Source organism: Ambystoma mexicanum, chromosome 8 (genome assembly GCF_040938575.1).
Source record: "Ambystoma mexicanum isolate Mex_15411 chromosome 8, UKY_AmexF1_1, whole genome shotgun sequence".
Taxonomy (NCBI): Eukaryota; Metazoa; Chordata; class Amphibia; order Caudata; family Ambystomatidae; genus Ambystoma; species Ambystoma mexicanum.
In genome coordinates this window covers 713399674-713417582 of record NC_090929.1, presented here as the reverse complement: position 1 = coordinate 713417582, position 17909 = coordinate 713399674, and positions in this window count along the sequence as shown.

The following is a 17909-nucleotide window of genomic DNA, read 5'->3' as shown; positions in this document are numbered from 1 at the left end:
GAGCCTGGTGCCACTGGCGCCAGGACTGGGTCCAAAAGGTCCCAATTGGGACTGGTTGGCACTCGGAACCTGGGTTATGGATCTGCTTCCAAGGGAGTTGGGAAAACCCTGACCTTTTGGAAGCAGAGATCATGACAGTACCCCCCCTCAAGGCCCCTCCCAAACCGGGCTTCTCCGGGGGTTTTGGCTTGTCAGGAAATGTTCGGTGAAATCTTTTGATTAGGCGAGGAGCGTGGGCATATTCAGCAGGTTCCCAGGATCTCTCTTGGGGGCCGTAGCCTTTCCAGTCAATTAGGTAAAATAGTTTAGATTTGGAGATCTTGGAGTCCAGAATGCTTTTGACTTCAAACTCGAGTTCTCCATCAACTAGGATAGGTTTTGGAGATTTAGTTAGTCGGGTTTGAGGTTGCACGGGTTTTAATAGAGAGACGTGGAAGACCGGATGTATCTTCATGTGTGGGGGCAAGTCCAACTTGACCGCTACTGGGTTTACTATGGTAGTGATGGAATAGGGACCAAGGTATCTTGGGTTGAATGTGCGTGGCCCTTTTAGAGGTAGATATTTGGTGGATAACCAGACTTGATCCCCTACTTGATATTGAGGGGCTTCCTTCCGATGTTGATCTGCTCCTTTCTTGTATTGTTCTTTAGCCCTTTGAAGGTGAGAAACAGCTTCCTTAAAGGCTTGGGTGATTGTAGAATGCAGGTAGTCTACTGCTGGTGTTTCAAGATCTTGGAGGGGATCCAACTCCGAGGTTCGAGGGTGACTGCCGTACAAAAGAAAAAACGGGGTTTTTCCAGTTCCCGAATGGACAGAGTTATTGTAGGCATATTCGGCTATCCAAAGGATGTCTTTCCAAGTTTTTTCAGTTTGTTGCAGCATGCAGCGTAAATACTGTTCCAGAGTTTGATTGGTCCTCTCGGTTTGTCCGTCGGTCTGAGGGTGGTGACTGGTCGATAGTCTCACATCAATTTGAGCCGACCGACAGCAACTTCGCCAAAAATGAGAAATAAATTGACTACCTCGATCCGAAATTAGAACCGAAGGAAAACCGTGCAGTCGGACGATGTTTTCGAGAAATTCTCGGGCCAGAGTTGCTGCTGTTGGCAAGCCTTTGAGCGGAATGAAATGCGCCATCTTGGAGAATAAGTCCACGATTACTAGAATCGTATTGTATCCGGAGCATGGAGGTAGATCGGTGATGAAGTCCATAGAAAGCGTATGCCAAGGGCGAGGTGGGATGTCAATAGGGCGTAAGAGGCCTGCTGGTCTTTCCTTTTGACTCTTGTTTTGGGCGCATACTCCACAGGACATTATAAAGTCTCTGATATCTTTTTTCCAAGACAGCCACCAGAAGTAGCGCTTGATCTTTTCTGAGGTCTTGGCCATACCGGGATGTCCTTCCATTAAAGAATCGTGATAACAAGAGATTACTTTTTTCTGTAAATCTGTGCTGAGTAGGTATAATCGTTCTTGGAAATACAATAAGTTGTCCTTTACTGCAAAGTCCTTTCCCTGCAGATGCCAATTCTGTATGTCTGCTGGAGTTACAAGTTGCCTGGCTTTATCCTTAACTTCCTCTATGGATTCTGTGGTGATTACACCCAGAATTCTTTGTTCGGGAATGATTGGTACAGGTTTAGGGTTGATCAAGTGTTCTTCCACTCCCATCCGAGAAAGGGCATCAGCTTTACCGTTCTTTGTACCAGGTCGATAGGTAATTATGAAGTCAAACTCAGCAAAGAATAATGCCCAACGGAGTTGTCTAGAGGATTGGGCTTTTGCGGTTTTCAAATATTGCAGGTTTCGGTGATCCGTAATCACAGTAACGGTGTGTCGGGCCCCCAGCAGATAATGCCGCCAAGCCTTAAAGGCAGACTTGATAGCCAGAAGTTCCTTGTCAGTAATCGTGTAATTGATTTCAGGAGGCGAGAATTTGCGGGACCAAAATGCCACGGGATGCAACTGATTGGTTACCGGGTCCTTTTGTGATAGAACTGCCCCCATGGCAAGGCTTGAAGCATCAGTTTCCACGATGTAGGGGAGTTCGGGGCGAGGGTGTTTTAAGATTGGTGCAGAGATAAATTTAGTCTTCAAATCCTGGAAAGCTTGTTCCGCCTCGGTAGACCATTCAAAACGTTTGTTTTTCTTTAACAAGGCAGTGATGGGCTGGACTATTCGAGAGAATTCGGGAATAAACCTGCGGTAAAAGTTAGCGAAGCCTAAAATGCTTTGCACACCTTTTACGGAGGATGGTGATGGCCATTTGAGAACTGCATCGACCTTCTTTGAATCCATACGCACTCCGCCAGGTGATAATATGAATCCCAAGAATTCAAATTCAGTCACGTTGAAAACACATTTTTCCAACTTAGCGAAAAGTTTGTGTTGACGCAATCTTTGGAGGACCATTTTCACGTGTTTCCGATGTTCAGATTCCGATGAAGAATAAACGAGGATGTCGTCAATGTAAACAACATCACACACATCTATGAGCTCTCTGAGGACATCGTTCATAAAATATTGAAAGGCGGCCGGGGCATTGCAAAGTCCGAAGGGCATGACCTGATATTCAAATAGCCCATACTTGGTGCGGAAGGCCGTCTTCCATTCATCGCCCTCTTTTACTCGTACCAAGTGGTAAGCTCCTCTTAGATCCAGCTTTGTATATATGCATGCTTTTCTGACTTGGTCCAGGAGTTCAGGGATCAAAGGTAACGGATATCTATTCTTAACGGTGATCTGGTTCAGGGAGCGATAATCTATACAAGTTCTAAGGTCTCCTTCCTTTTTTGGAACGAAGAACAAAGCTGAAGAAGCAGGGGACTGGAAGGACGAATAAACCCATTTACCAGGTATTGATCTAGGTATTGTCGAAGGTCAAGGTTCTCAGGCTCGGTGAGGGCATAAATTCTACTACAAGGAGGAGTATATCCAGGTATCAGGTCTATCTGGCAGTCATAAGACCTATGAGGAGGTAGAGAGTTAGCCTGATCCTTCCGGAAAACATCTTGGTATTCTAGGTATTCGAGAGGTAACTGGGGAGTCTCTGAAGAAATTGCTGCCAGTGCAACACCAGGTGGAGGGTGACAAGTAGAGACACATTCTGGAAACTGGACCGTTCTTGCTCGCCAATCGATCAGAGGATTGTGTTTCTCTAACCAAGGTATTCCTAGAATAATCTGAAACTGAGGGGCCTTGATCACATCGAACACGATCTTCTCATGGTGTCCATCTTGACTTACTAGCGTCACCTCTTGAGTGGTATGCGTTACTGGCCCGGAGGCTATCTCCGTACCATCCACCGTAGTAATGACGTCCTTTACAGCCTTGGGGCAAAGAGTTAGATTCATCCTCAAAACCATTTCATGATCCACATAATTGCTGATGGCACCGCTGTCGACGTAAGCTTCAATTGCATGTAATCGATCCGGATTATCAGGGCTAATGAGGACCAAAGGTATCACGAAATGCGAGGTCACGGAACTGGTTTTCACGCTCGGCAAGAGGACCTCTATTCTTGTCGGGCAAGGTCGTTTCCCTGCTCAGAGTTTGTAACTTTGGCAACTGCAGCTCCTACTGCCTTCTTGGCAGGTTTCACCGGACAGTCTCGAAGAAAGTGCCCTGAGTTTCCGCAATAGAGGCATAATTGCAACTGTTTTCTCCTTTCCCGCTCCTTTTGTGTTAGAGGACCTTTCAGACCCCCTATTTGCATGGGTTCCCCGGAGTCTACTCCTTTGGAAGGAGTTGGCGGTTTGGAAAATACTCGAGCATCAAACTTGGAACGATCGGCCTTCCTGTTCTGCAGTCTGTGATCTATTTGAACGACTAAGTCTATATAGTCCGAACAATCTTGTGGGGGATTCACTACTTGGGCTAACACATCTTTGAGCTCTCCACGTAGACCTCTATAAAACAGCGTAATCCTTTTGTCCTCAGGTCATTGAGTTTCCACTATCAGTCTGTTGAAAGATGCAATATAAGCCAAAAGGTCTTGATTACCTTGTCGCAACGAAAGAAGCTCATTGTCCAAGGCCTGCCCCTGTGAATGTCTTGCGAACAGTTTTTCCATACTGAGCTGAAAAGCTTGAAAATCATGGAGGACCGGATCATCTTGATTTACTAGAGGGATCGACCAGTCTGCCGCATTGCCACTAAGGTACGAAAGCACGAAAGCTACTTTAGCTTGATCAGTTGGAAAGTCTGCTGGCCGGCATAAGAAATGCAACCGGCACTGATTGATAAATACTGCAAACCTCTTTCGGTCACCAGAAAATCGTTCGGGCGGAGCCAGAGGTACATTCCCAGGTAGGTTGATCTGCACTGGATTCATAGAGGATGTAGAAGGAAGATTTCCCCCAGATGCGGGTAACGGGGTCTGTCCGGCTTGTGACTGTAGCAATTGTCTAGCGAGATCATCTGTTCGCTCCTTGGAAATAATCAGTTCCCTTCTTAGAGCGTTCGTTTCCTGATGGGCTGCATGCACTTCTGCCCTTAGTTCCCCAAGTAACTGGGCTAGCTGGTCGGTATCCGAGGTTTCCATAGCGCCTGGACGGGAGTTTTGTGGTAGGCTTTGCGTTCTGTAACGCTCACCTGATTCCCGTAGAGGCGCCGGTCTTGACTGGGCGTATACCGTATCTTCAAAGGTGATGTGTAACACACGGCTGGCTCTTTGGGCTGGACCTCTGTGCACTGTATGTCTGACTCGAAGGGTAAGATGTCTGCAGATAGAAAATATGGGATTAAGGAACTGGGTTATTGAATGTCTCTCTCTTCTTCCCTTTCTCTTCTCCTGTAGAACCCCAAAGGTTAACGCTTTCACCTTAGGTAAGTGAACGCCGTGCTCTCCATCTGCCTCGGGGCAGGGTGCTGTAACCAGTTTCTTCACTGTAAAGGGGAGCAGGCCTCTTGACTTCAGAGGACTGCTGTCCGTCGTTTACTGCACGAACGGTAAGTTTCGAGTAATTCTAATGTCTTTAAAGTCTTTAGTAATGATGTTTCTTGTTTTGCAGGGTTCCGGCGATGGCGGATGATGGGCTGAAGTGAGTTGAAGATGGAGCCCGTGTGATGAATAGAAGCGCCTGGAAGCACGTAAGTAAGCGCTTGTTGCCTGCTTCACGATGCGCTCTAACTGTCTTTTTATTTTGCAGTGCAGGTACAAGTTCGGAGTGGCTGCAGGGTGCCGGAATGCCCACTGGGTTAGATGTGGAAAGGAGTAATGGCACGTGAGTATTAAAGTTCCCCAATGTCTTTAAACGCACCTTGTTTTGTCTTTCAGATGCGGGATGCAGCGCCGAAGGCCTCCGGAGCGTGCGAAGAGTTGGTAAGCTTTTGTCTTTCAGATGCCGGAATGCAGTGTGAAGACCTCCGGAGCGCACGAAGAGTAGGTAAGCCTTTGTCTTTCAGATGCCGGAATGCAGCGCGAGGCGTTGGTGACAGCCGATGGACCAGGTAAGTGAAGAGCTGTCACTGAAGACCGTAATGCTAACCTGTTCTTTCTTGTCTTTATAGGTGTTGCTGAAGACTGGATTCAGGATGGTAAGCCTTTTTCCTTAGGCCCAGGATCAGATGCAGAAGACACGATGAGCGTTCTGCTGCAGAGGATGCAGAATAACGCAAAGCAAGATTCATCCATCGGGTGTGGTTTAAATAGCCTCCTGTAGTGCTTAGGTGTCTCCTTCCACAGCCACGCCTAGGTAAGAAAAGAGTTCCTGCTTTCCAGAAGAGTTCCAGTGTTCTGAATCTAGGGAGTGGCTCCTGCCCCACCCAACAGGAAAAGTAGTTCCAAACAGAAGAGGATCAGAGGCTCAACTGGCAGGCAAGTAAGCAGCATGGTCTGCTGCAGGTAAGTCCACCCAAGCATTACGAGCCCGGCGCTTCCAGCGCTGGGACTGGGCATATTTATGAGCCTGGTGCCACTGGCGCCAGGACTGGGTCCAAAAGGTCCCAATTGGGACTGGTTGGCACTCGGAACCTGGGTTATGGATCTGCTTCCAAGGGAGTTGGGAAAACCCTGACCTTTTGGAAGCAGAGATCATGACAGTAGGTGTCGGAGTCACTCATCCTGGCCTGGTACTGTGCAGTCTGACTCGCACACTGGCCACCCAGCTGCAGAGTGTGCATCTTGGGATGTGCCAGTTTGTGCACTTGGGCCTAGCTTGGGTGGCAGTTGGTTCAGCATGATTTGAATGGGGGGGTGGGCACCATGACAAGGTGCCTTGGACGGCCCTTGGGAGTGTATATATCATGTAATTGGCATTGGCAGTGTTGACTTTGGACACTCACCTCCATCAGCGGACGACGGTGCCCCACACTCCATTTTGCCGAAGCCCTCTATGGATTCCGTTCCAATCAGTCCAGCACATGTCTCCTCCCATGCCATCAGTTTCATGGGGGAACTTGGGCCCCCTCCGGTCTGCAGTGCCTGACTGCGGTTGGTGGAGAAGATGCTCCGCACCCTCAACCGCAGGTCATCCCACCGCTTGCGGCAGTCCTTTGGGTGCGGGGGGTGGTGCCAACTCTTCTTACCCTCTGGGCGACTAGTGCCCAGATGTTCTTTTTCCGGAGCACCCGCTCTCAGCGCATGTCCCTGCTGAACACGATGTCAGCGTGCTCCTCAAGTGTGTCTACCATGACCTGCAACTCATCTGGGCTAAATCGCTGCTTGCAGAGCCGGTCTGCCGTCTTCTTTGGGGCTTTTGGCATTCCTGCAGGGTGAGATGGCCTTTTCCAGTGTTCAGAAAGCTCCCAAGGGTGCTGCCTGATGAGGATGGCAATGGATTGTGTTTTTAAAGATGGCCAACCCGCTCCTTCCCGTTCCTGTGCGATGACGATATTTCCGGTTCTGTTATTTAACGGTAGCCGTAATTTACGGGCAACGTTATTTATGGACATCGCTGATTCCATGGCGGTATTGTTAAATACGGCACGCATCATGCCGGTATGGGGTTTTACGGGCCCTTTTGCAGCATGCCACTAGGTGCTTTACCAGCATGGTGCAAAGCTTGTGCCCGCGATGTCGTAATGCGCCGCAAATAGCAGTGTGTGACCAAATCGGTCTCGTTCTTTGCTCCATGCCGGTAAAGCCCGGTACTTACCTCCAAGCTCAGAATGACCCCCTATGTTTTATTTATACATTTTTTAAAGTGCTTACACAGCCCGCGGGCATCGAGGCGCTGTTAAAGGAATTGTTTGTTTTCTCAGTTGCAATTGTTTTTTTTTTTTGTCTTAAGTTGCGTATTTATAATGAGGTTTCTAAGCGCGGACCCGGGGATCGAACCTGTGTTGCTTCGTGTCGTCTTGCTTCCAAGACACGCAAGTTGCCGCTGAGCTATCCTCCCGGGACATGTTGGCATCTCTGTCATACCTGTAGTGACTGGCGCAAGGGATTTAATCAATGCCTTCCATTTCATTTCATGTTGTATTATTTTGAAAGTTTCCATAAAAAATTACAAAAAGCGAGAACCAAATTGAAAACGTTAACCACCACCGTTCCAACCATACTGTGGGCCTCATTACGACCCTGGCGGTAAGTTACCGCCAGGGCCGTGACTTTACCGCCATGGCGCTAACTACGTTAACGCCATGGCGGTAAGGGGATTTACCGCCCCATTCCGACCTTGGCGGGGCGGTAAATCCCCAATCCCCATTTACCCTTCCCCATTCCCATTTTTGCCCCATAGGGCATAATGGGAGTGGGGAAGGCGTTAATTACGCCACCGTAAATTACGGTGGCGTAATTAACACCAAGTTCCCTTACCGCCATGGTTTTTTACACCCGCTAAAAGCAGGTGTAAAAACCGCCATGGCGGAAAGGGAACTCGTAATTGGCGGAAAGGGGTTGGCGCAGCTAACGCTGCCGCAAACCCCTTTCCGCCAGGGTCGTAATGAGGCCCAGTGTCTCTCTCTGGCGGCCCGGGTGAAACCCTGGTAAAAAATGATGTTTAAAAATTGAGGGACAGAAGCAAAGCAAGAGGCTCTTGATTTGCATCTGTCCCTCAATTTCTAAAAATAGTTTTGGTTTGGGTATACGTCTGCATCTGTGCACCCGGGTGCAAGGATGTAGAGGTACACCCAACCCAAAGAGATTTTTAGAAATGGAGGCACAGATGCAAAGCAAGTCTGTCCCTCAATTTCTAAAAATCGTTTTGGGTTGGGTGTATTTGTACACAATTTTTAGAAATGGAGGCACAGATGCAAAGCAAGTCTGTCCATCAATTTCTAAAAATCTTTTTGGGTTGGATGTATTTGTACATCTGTGCACCCCTCTTGGCAACAGGGCTTCTATAATTGTAATACTATGTTTTTGTTGAGGCAATGCTAGTTCATCTTAGTGGGGCTGCTATGCTTTTGATGGGACAACATCAGCACTTCTCAGTTGAGCTGCTACACTCTTATTGACAAGGCCCCAGCACTTCTCATCAGATTTATTTATTTTCATTTGAATTGCTTATTTATAATGCACGTAATACCCAGAGGTTTCTAAGCGCGGACCAAGGGATCGAACCTGTGTTGCGCGGACCGAGGGATCGAACCTGTGTTGCGCCATGTCGTCTTGCTTCCAAGGCGAACATGTTGCCCCTGAGCTGTCCTCCCGAGACTCTGAAGATATGAAGTACATTTAATGATACAGAACCAGAACTATTGAGCAAGTCTGATATTATCATCATCATCATCACAATAACTCAACACTTTTGTGGTTATACAAGAGCTAATATATTTAAAGGGATGGAATTACTCAGAATGTAGCAGCACTATTAAATAACCTGAAGTGCTTAAGCATAGTTATTGTAAATGAGCTCTCTCAGACACAAGTTATCACCCCTGCACACACAATGAATGAATATGGTATGGATCTATAGATCGAGAAAACTGGAGTGAGAATTCAGAGTGTTTTAACAGAAATATAATTGTCTTCCCAGATGGGAGACTGTCTCCATTAATATACATGGGGTCACTGAGATGACCAAGAGTGAAACTGTACGTTCAGTTGTGAGATTACCAGCAACGGGGATACTATGCTCCAAGGAGTGAGGTGCCCACTCAATATATCACACTGTTTAATGGTGTGAGACCCATCCTGAATACCTCCCCAAAGAGCTTTGGCCAGAGTTTATCGCTGAAGAAGTGAGCATGTGATCCGGGGTCTGCAGCCCACACGCATGGGATTCCCATGCACCCACTTGCGAGGTTTGCACCAAATAAGTGAGATTGTGCTCTAAGGTAGGAGGCACACGCACAGTCTTTGCTCTGAGGTTTGACACACTCACAGAATTGGATGGCATTTCGTTCTCCCAGCCTAGTTGTGTTGCTCTGCCTTTTGAGGGCTACTACAACTTGGATGATTATAGAGGGGTGGAGTAGGGGCAGTGTTGGCCTAGTGGAATGCAACTGGGAGGTTTAAACCTCCTTTTTACTTGACTTTAGTATATGTAGTACATGCTAGCCAATGTTTCCCCTGTTCAGCGCCTCCCTCCCCCCAAGTTGGCGACTACGTGCAAATGCGGTCATATAACCGCTGGTGATGTCACTTCCTATATTTGGGCACCCCCTGGAAAATTCAGAAATCGGCTCCCCTGCCAGTAAGTGTTATTCACAGAATGGGTGACTGAGACATTCATTATCTCAAGATTGTCCCAAAGGTTGCCAATCCCTGTCTTTCTTAGTTTGAGCCTAAAACAGTACTGGTTTAATCCTGATGGCATAGTTATCTCCCGTCCATGCATTCCAGTGCATTTTAATGAATGATTTAATGGATGTAATGTAATGTAAGTGGTCTTGTATAAAGTTCCATGTGATTTCATCACCTGCTTTTACATCGCCAGGCTTTTAAACGTGCACATTCCATCGAATGTGCTTGTTTCTTTTTTTTTTTTTGGGGGGGGGTCCCCCTCGAACCCCACACACACCCTGATTTTTTACTATTGCCCACCTGCCCAACCCTTGTTTGCCCATTCCCACCACCCTAAAAAATTCGATAAGCACATACGATGTAATGTGCACGTTTAAAAGCCTGGCGATGTAACAGCAGGCGATTAAACAACGTCGTACCCTGGTATAATACCCACCTGCCTCTATTGGTGGCCTCACTGTGCTGGCTCTGTAAGAAAGGGGGACAGTAGATGTGAAACCTGAGGAGCTGATGTGTTCAGGTCAGAAGTACCTGATGTCTGAGTGCCAATCTGCTTTCTGTGTGTTTGGCAGAGAATATTTGGAGCATTTCATCCAGACGGAAGATCCTATCATCTGATAGTCTACAGCACTTTGAGTCCAGTTAGCTACTAATGTGGGAGAGTGCAATTAGACTAAAGAGAAGAGCTTTGTCATGGCTCTGTTAGTGTTGATGTGCTAACTGCTAGGCCTGTGGTGGCCGCCTTTTAGGGGGCTTTGCGTGAGTGTAGAGTAAGGTGTAGGAGATCTTAGAGGGGAGTTAGTTAGTCAGGGGAAGGGGGAATTGCCCTAATATGGCAACCTCACACTCCCAGCACTAGCCTCTTGCATACAGGTCTCTCTCTCTCTCTCTCTCTCTCTCTCTCTCTCTCTCTTTCTTTCTTTCTCTCTCTCTCTCTCTCTCCTTGCATTGCATGTGCAACAAAACAACCATCTGCAAGCTGATGAGGGGATGTGGCAGGACCTTCAAAGAACAAGATCCAAGAACTCTTCAGCCGGTCTGGGATGGAGGCCTTCTGATCCCGGGATCTGGACTAATTGGTCCCACCAGTCCAAGGGTCAAAGCAGCAGGGTCTTACATGCTTATAGCATGTGCAGCAGGGTTTCACCAGGAATCGGCACTTGATTGATGTCATAAATTGATTTATTAATGAGCCTAATTAAATTGCATTGCATAGAGAATCGTTACGTAGAAAATATCTGTTCATGTATTTTTTAGAATAATAAAATTGCTAATTTATTAATCGAATTATGGAAGGTGTGATGACTTGTACGTTCCAAAGATATTTGCAAATATTTGTGATAAATATGTTTAGAACACAGCCCTATTTAAGTTCCACCGTACATTATCAAATATTTAAGTGCTGAGAAACCTTACGCAGAAAGATCTGGAGAGCTTCTGGTAGGAGCAGGTAACGATTTAGAACAGTAAATAACCGTTTGGGACCTGATCAGCTGGCCAATGGGCCTACTTCCCCCTTTTGAATTGTATGTGAAATAAAGCATGCAGATATGATGGTTGAGAATCCTGGGCCATGCTAAGTGGGAGGAAGACATGTGATATGCAGAGGATTTGGGCTAGCCACCAAGAGCAGCAACTCTCACATTTATTAAACCATGTAAACAGTCACTGCCATCAGAGTCCCAAATTACAAAAGGGGGTCTGCCGTATCAGGCAGAATGTTCATCCAACCCTCTAGCAATTCAGGTAAGAATCCATTAATCTTGGGAACGTGCTGGGAGTCCCCGATATAGGCACAATCACTCGTGGGCCGGCCCCAGGAATACATGCCAAACACTAAGGTTCATCTACACTGTATGTATACAGGGGCTGTCGAAACCAGTCTAGCCCCGTATAAACCATTCTACAGGGCACAGGCCTTGCACAATTACCATTGTAGGCCTGCCTTATGATCACAGCAGATAAAGAATGACCAGAAATAAAAGGCCGAAGGTAGGACTTAAAATGGCATTTATACCTCAATGGCTATCATATGGCTTATGGTGCAGTCAAAGGTCCACCATGCAGCCAGTCTTTGTTGGATATAGTTTAAGTGCACAGCTGTCGGAAAAAGATGCCCTAATATTGGGTCTGCCCAATATTCTTGATAAATTGTTTGCACAAAAGGGTCAGGCAGTTTGTGCCAACTCTTATACTTCAAAAAATCACTTACCTTTATAAGGGTGATATAAGCTCTTTAATTCAGTTGTATGTTGTATTATTGACTGACTGATTTTTGTTATTCCATGCACGCGGATCAGGAGCTCCTGTTTCAAAGCTTCATGATTGTGAAGGGACAGGATGGTGTTGCATGGAGCTTCAAAAGAAGAAGGCATGAGGGCTAAGTGACTAGTATAAAGACCACAGTGGTGACAGGGACCATGACATGTCCACTGCTTGCCAAGTCGAGTGAAGAAAAACGTCGTACTGCAAGGAAAACCAAAGCAGCTGTGAATAACAGTTACTGGTATTACCCAAATCGTTACTGTTATCCAACTCAAGGAGGACCTTTAGGATACAGCCTTATTTATGACTTCCTAGGTGTGACCTATACTATCTTTGTGTTAGTTCTAAGAGGTTGTGGGTGTTCTTCCCCCCAGACACTAAAGCCCCTCTATCTTCCTACCGCTATTCTCCTCTCTCCATCTCAACCTGTCTTCTCTTTTCTCTCTTCCTGCATCTTCCACGTCTGTCACTACAATCTCTCTCTCTCTCTCTCTACAACCTACCTCCACCCTCCGATGGTACTCCTTCTGACTCTCTCCCATGATCCTCTCTCCACTCCACTCTACTTCTAATCTCCCTTCTCCATTTCACTATTACTCTCAACTCCACTACAACTCTACACTCTACTAGTACTACTCTCCTCTATTCACTCTACTAACACTTTACCCCACCTTCTAGTCAGTCACCCTCCTTTCACTCTCTCAGTCACCTTCTACTTACCCTCTATTCTTTCACTAACACTCTCACTCATCCACCTTTATGTGTACACTCAAAACACAGTACCACTTTCTTTCACCAACCAATACCTCATCTTGTCTGAAAATTGCATTGGGGGGTCCACTGGCTCAGGGGACATCCAGCTTCTGGTTGCTCTGAACTGAGGGCCTTCAGGCTTGAAACGAGGTGCTCTCTTTTCTGGTAGACATTGAAACACCCAGTGACTTAATCTATTGGACTATTCCAGGGTCTTCATAGACCCCAAGGAGATTAATACTCTGTACTTCATGCAACCTTTGCAGTATGGGTCCCTATGTCCAGACACTAAAGTCTTCTTATCCAACACAAGCCTCTCCCAAAAAAGAAGACAGATGTGTGCCACAGTAGATGATTGGCAAGTGGGGGGGGTGTACCCCAAGTTTGAACAATGTGTACTGTTGTCAGCCATTCTTCTGGAGGAGTGCCCTCCTCGCCAACCTTTTCAGCTGATCCTTATGACTTTGTCGCCATACATAACCAGTGAGCTCTTCTGCCTCTGATGTTTCAGTGTCAGGGTTTCACTGTTGGTAAATCCTACTGGCCCAGATGGCTTAGTGCCAGTGAGCCGCCTGGGTGGTAGCAAATATTATTTTGAATCCTTGGTGGATTTGCTAGTCCCGCCAGCCTCCAGATTATGGCTTCTGGTTAGCCAGGTAATGCCTGTAATCTGGCTGGGATCAGGCCTATTTCACAGCATATGAGGGTACTTGTTTCCTTTGTCCTGTTCCTCTGGTGTATGGCTGCCTCCACCATTGTTCATAAAAAGGCTTCCAGCAAGCTTGGGTCTATTATTTCTCTTGGAAAGAGTGCCAACCCAAAAGAAGAGGTCTACATGAGGCAAGGGGAAGTCAGTGGTGCTACAGGTACAAATCAGTCAGAGATAAGACAGAGGAGAGGAATGTTAGTGATCTGTGGACCTAGGCCCAAAGAATGACAGCTGCAAAACCCAAGCAGAAATAAAGGTAGATCCCAGCATGCCAGAAGCCCTTTAGGTAGGCTCCTGTTGGTGATTGTCATGGGTACCCTCATCCACGACAACACCCTCCACAGCCATTTGTCTTCCTCCTGATCCTTCTTCTCTCCACCTTCCTGTTCTCTTTTGCTCCGTCCCTTCTCCAATGACTTTGTTGCCTTTCCCTCTCATCCTTCCTCCACTTTTCTTAATCATTCCCTCCACTAGCACCACCATATTTTCTCTCTCTGTCTCTCTCCCTCTCTCTCGCTCTCTCTTGCTATTTCCATTCTGGCCGGGTTATGAGGTGAGGTCCATTTGCGACACTCCCAGTGTCATCATTAATGCCTGATTGATTCCTTGCAGCCCACAGTCTAAATGGGATTTTGGGCATCTTGGGTTAAGGCGGCCTGTGAATGGCAGCCCCCTGACTCTGACCTGGTACCTCCCGAATGTCGTTGGCTCCTGTCTCACCAGAGTGTGTACAGACCGTGATACTCTTCTGCTCATAGACTGAGGTTAGACTTTGTTGAGGATATGCATGCAGTCACACGGCAGCTCGCGAACCGGCCATGCACCTTGTTTCTCTGGATGAAGCTCACGGTAGTGATTGCAATTTTCATACGTGAGCTATGAATCCACAGGTCCCTCAATACTTTAAAAGTTCTATTCACCCTGTATGCACTAGTGTATATTATTAGCCTTGGGCATCTGGGAGAGGCCTCCCTTGGGGGATCCTCCATATACCATCTCCATGCTTAGCAACACAGAGCACATGGCCTCCCTGGGAGCCGAGGTTCCTCCGAACCTAATCTCCATTTTCCTCAATGCGGCTCTGACACAGCATGCAGAGGTGTGTACAGACATACATGTGGGCATGAGCAGGTACTTGTGTGCAGAGATGTGCACGTGTGCTAACACACTTGAAAGCAAAGTTATGTACGTGCATGGAGGTGAGTGTGTGTAAATGTGTGAGCAGAAGGAGGTACAGAGGAGTGTGTTGATGAGCAAAGCAATATGCTTGGAGATGTGTCAATGCATACATACATACTACCTTGAATGCATACACACCTTTGTGAATGTGTGACACTTACACACACACGCACCTGTGAATGTTCACATTCCAACACATGCAAACACCCATGTCTGTGCATGCTTGATCTCACATTTGTGCACCTACACTACACAGTAGAGAATGCAACTGAAAATGAAACTTATATATGGGGCTCTTGCTCTATGGCAGGCAGTGTGTCTGTATGTGTGTGTGCAGGTATGCAAACACATTCAAAGCTGTTGTGAGAAACCTGGCGGTATACTCCCAAGCAGACTTCAGCAATCCCTTATTCAGGTGGCCAAGGAAGGGCTGACATGCTCAGATCCCAACTCTGGGGGCGAAAGAGCAAGAAGATCCCCCACCTGGATGGGGGATCCCTGGCTGGTGCTTGGAGAAATACCCCAGGTGAGACGTGGTATTATACCGGGGAAGAAGGAGAGGAGGACGAGATCCCTGAAGCCTTTGTAGGTCATACTACATCTGCCTCCCTTCCTCCCATTAAATCTCTCCTACCAAAATCCCATAACACCTCCGTGTATAACAAATGCTCTAGGATTACAAACCCAGCTGCACCCAGAAATGATCTTTCCCAGAACCCTGTTTTCCAAGTTTCTACCCAAATAAGCCCAATCGGTCTTCTACACGTCCCTCTACTTATTCTTTTCCAAAGACCCACTCTACTTTAACAAAACAGTACAATTCCCACAATCCCCCCTATTTATTTCACAATAATAATCCCTGTCATTCCCGTCTGTCTCACAAATCATATCAATCTCACCCTTCCAGTTTATCAAACCCCCTAGTACAAAGGTTGTAATCCTATATACCACGTTTTCCCCATCCTACCCCGTAAGACAATCAGACACACTTACCCCTCCCCTTTCCGACACAAAAACTGCCTTACCCCACGGAAGACAATGGACTAATAAAACTGTTTACCTGACATGTCACAACCCAAGGGTCAGGGAAAGTCAAGCAATTGCCCAGAACCCATACACCTGACAGCCCTTTCCTTTCTCCACAGGGATAAAGGGTACAGCACAAGAGCACAATACGAGCAAGGCAGACCGCAGGTCGAGAGAGCTAACTCAGCACAGCAGTTCAAGAGGAGAAGACGTCACGAACCAAGAGGGTGACAAGGGGAGAAGCGACCTTGCCCTTTCCAACCAATGTCTGTGAATCCTCCGCAGAAGGAATCGTAACACCATGAACAATAGCCAGCGTGTGTTGCAGCAGATGTCAACGGTACACCGGATCCTCCTCTGCTGATAACCAAGCCGGGGAGAGACACCTGTCTCTGTGGTACCAACCTTGACTCCAGAAAGAAGAAAAGCCAAGAAGTTCATCACAGCCGGTGAGTCGGGGAGAGAGCCTAGGTTGCTAAGGATAGTTTAAGGATTCATGTTCCTGGTGTACATTTATGTGTCAATCCTAAGGATTTCATTCATTCTGTATTACACAGCAAACATGAACACCCTTTAATTTGAAGGGATTATATCACCTTCTTTCATTTGATTTTTGTTTTTCCTTCTTGCAGTGGCATACTCCTCAAAATAACTGCATTAGTTTTTCTGTGACACTGAGTTTATGTCTTTGGTAAATTAACTGTTTCAGTGAAATAGGATGCTGGAAATCATTTTGAGAGGAACTGGAGTCGATGGGGTATGTCAAGAAAGTAGTGGTTAGTGTTGTTAGACATTACTGGGATTGTGGTGGTGGTGTGTAAGGGGATTCAATTCAACACTACAGCTAAGTCAACGCCTAGTCTATAATACTGAATGAAAACCCTTATTGATATATCTTTAGGTCCAGTTCATGCGTTCTGGATGACTACCCCTATATAACACCCCTCTCTTGGAATCCCCCTGACCCCACTGAGCCAAGAAGTAGTTCTGTTTTGCAAGTTTAAAAGGTTTATTTGATAATTTAAAATATATATATATCACACTTTATAATAAATTAATAATTGAATAGCACACTTAATCTGATATGATAAAGATCAACAACGGAGAATCTGGCACTAGCACACTTCTTATAATCACTAATGAGTTGACATAAAATGGATAAGGTAGCACACTGGTAAATAGGAACAAAAGTATAATGTGGTAGAGGATGCTTTATAAGGTTCAAGGAAATGCAAGGTTGAATGAATGAAATGCAGTATAGAAAACAACTTGATATGATTTCAGCAAAACAATGTAATCACTTTTCTCTGGCAATCCCCTCCCCCCTTTTATGCAATGCAAGGAAATGGAAGGAAAACACACAGTTCTCAGAAATGCAATCAAATGTGATTCAGTTCACCCCAGCAAGCTTAGACTACAGAAGTTTGAAAACACAGGCCCAAATTGCTTTGATATGTGCTGGCAATGAATTGAAAAGTATGCTAAAATACTTTTAATGCCCTTTCAGAGGTTCAGGGTGATTGGTATCTAGTTAATATTAGTCCAGGCTCACACTAGCAATGAGGCAGGGATAGTTAGCAGGTTAAACGAATTTCTGGCAAATGGAAGGCAAGCAGCAGCAGTTTTACACGTGAAGAAATTTGCAAATCGCGGTAAAATTCGCGGATGCGCCGAGCGCTATTACAGAGGAACCACAAGGACTATCTCTATCGTTTTGGGGTCCTAGGAAAGCCTAGGATCTCAGCTTCAAAATGAAAGTTACTGCAAGACTCTAGCACAAACGGTTGCGGAGATATGAGCGATTAAATAAAGGTCGTTTTTCAGATTTGAAATTTTAAAGTTCAAAAAGACAAGTGCAACTTGCAACTAGAAAATGACAAGTGACAGCTTTACAAATGACAGGTGACAGTTAGGAGACAGTTCTACTTAGGTTAAGCTAGATTGAATTATATTATTTTAACTAGGAGATTGGTTCTGCACAGTTTTCTAGGTACTCACACTATATTCTTGAGTGAAATGGGCCTCATCACGGATCTGGTCAGGGTTTTAAATTCGCCTCTGGTCTCTGCACTTCACAGTGATCTGGGTCAGCTCTCTCTGGTTCTCTGGTCTGGGTCTCTAGTTCTGGATAGATTGAAGTCTCTAGTTTGGCTCTCTGGAGGTTTGATGGAGGTAAAGTATGGATTTTTCCGGCAGAGCTTCCAGCGGCAGATGGAGTTTAAAAGTCCCTATCTGTCCTGTCTGTCTGCTTTTATGTGTTTAGAATGTGGGTGTGTTCTAGCATCACTGACCCTACCTCTCTCTCAGCTTCTAATTGGTCAAACTTCCATTTATCATTTGATTGG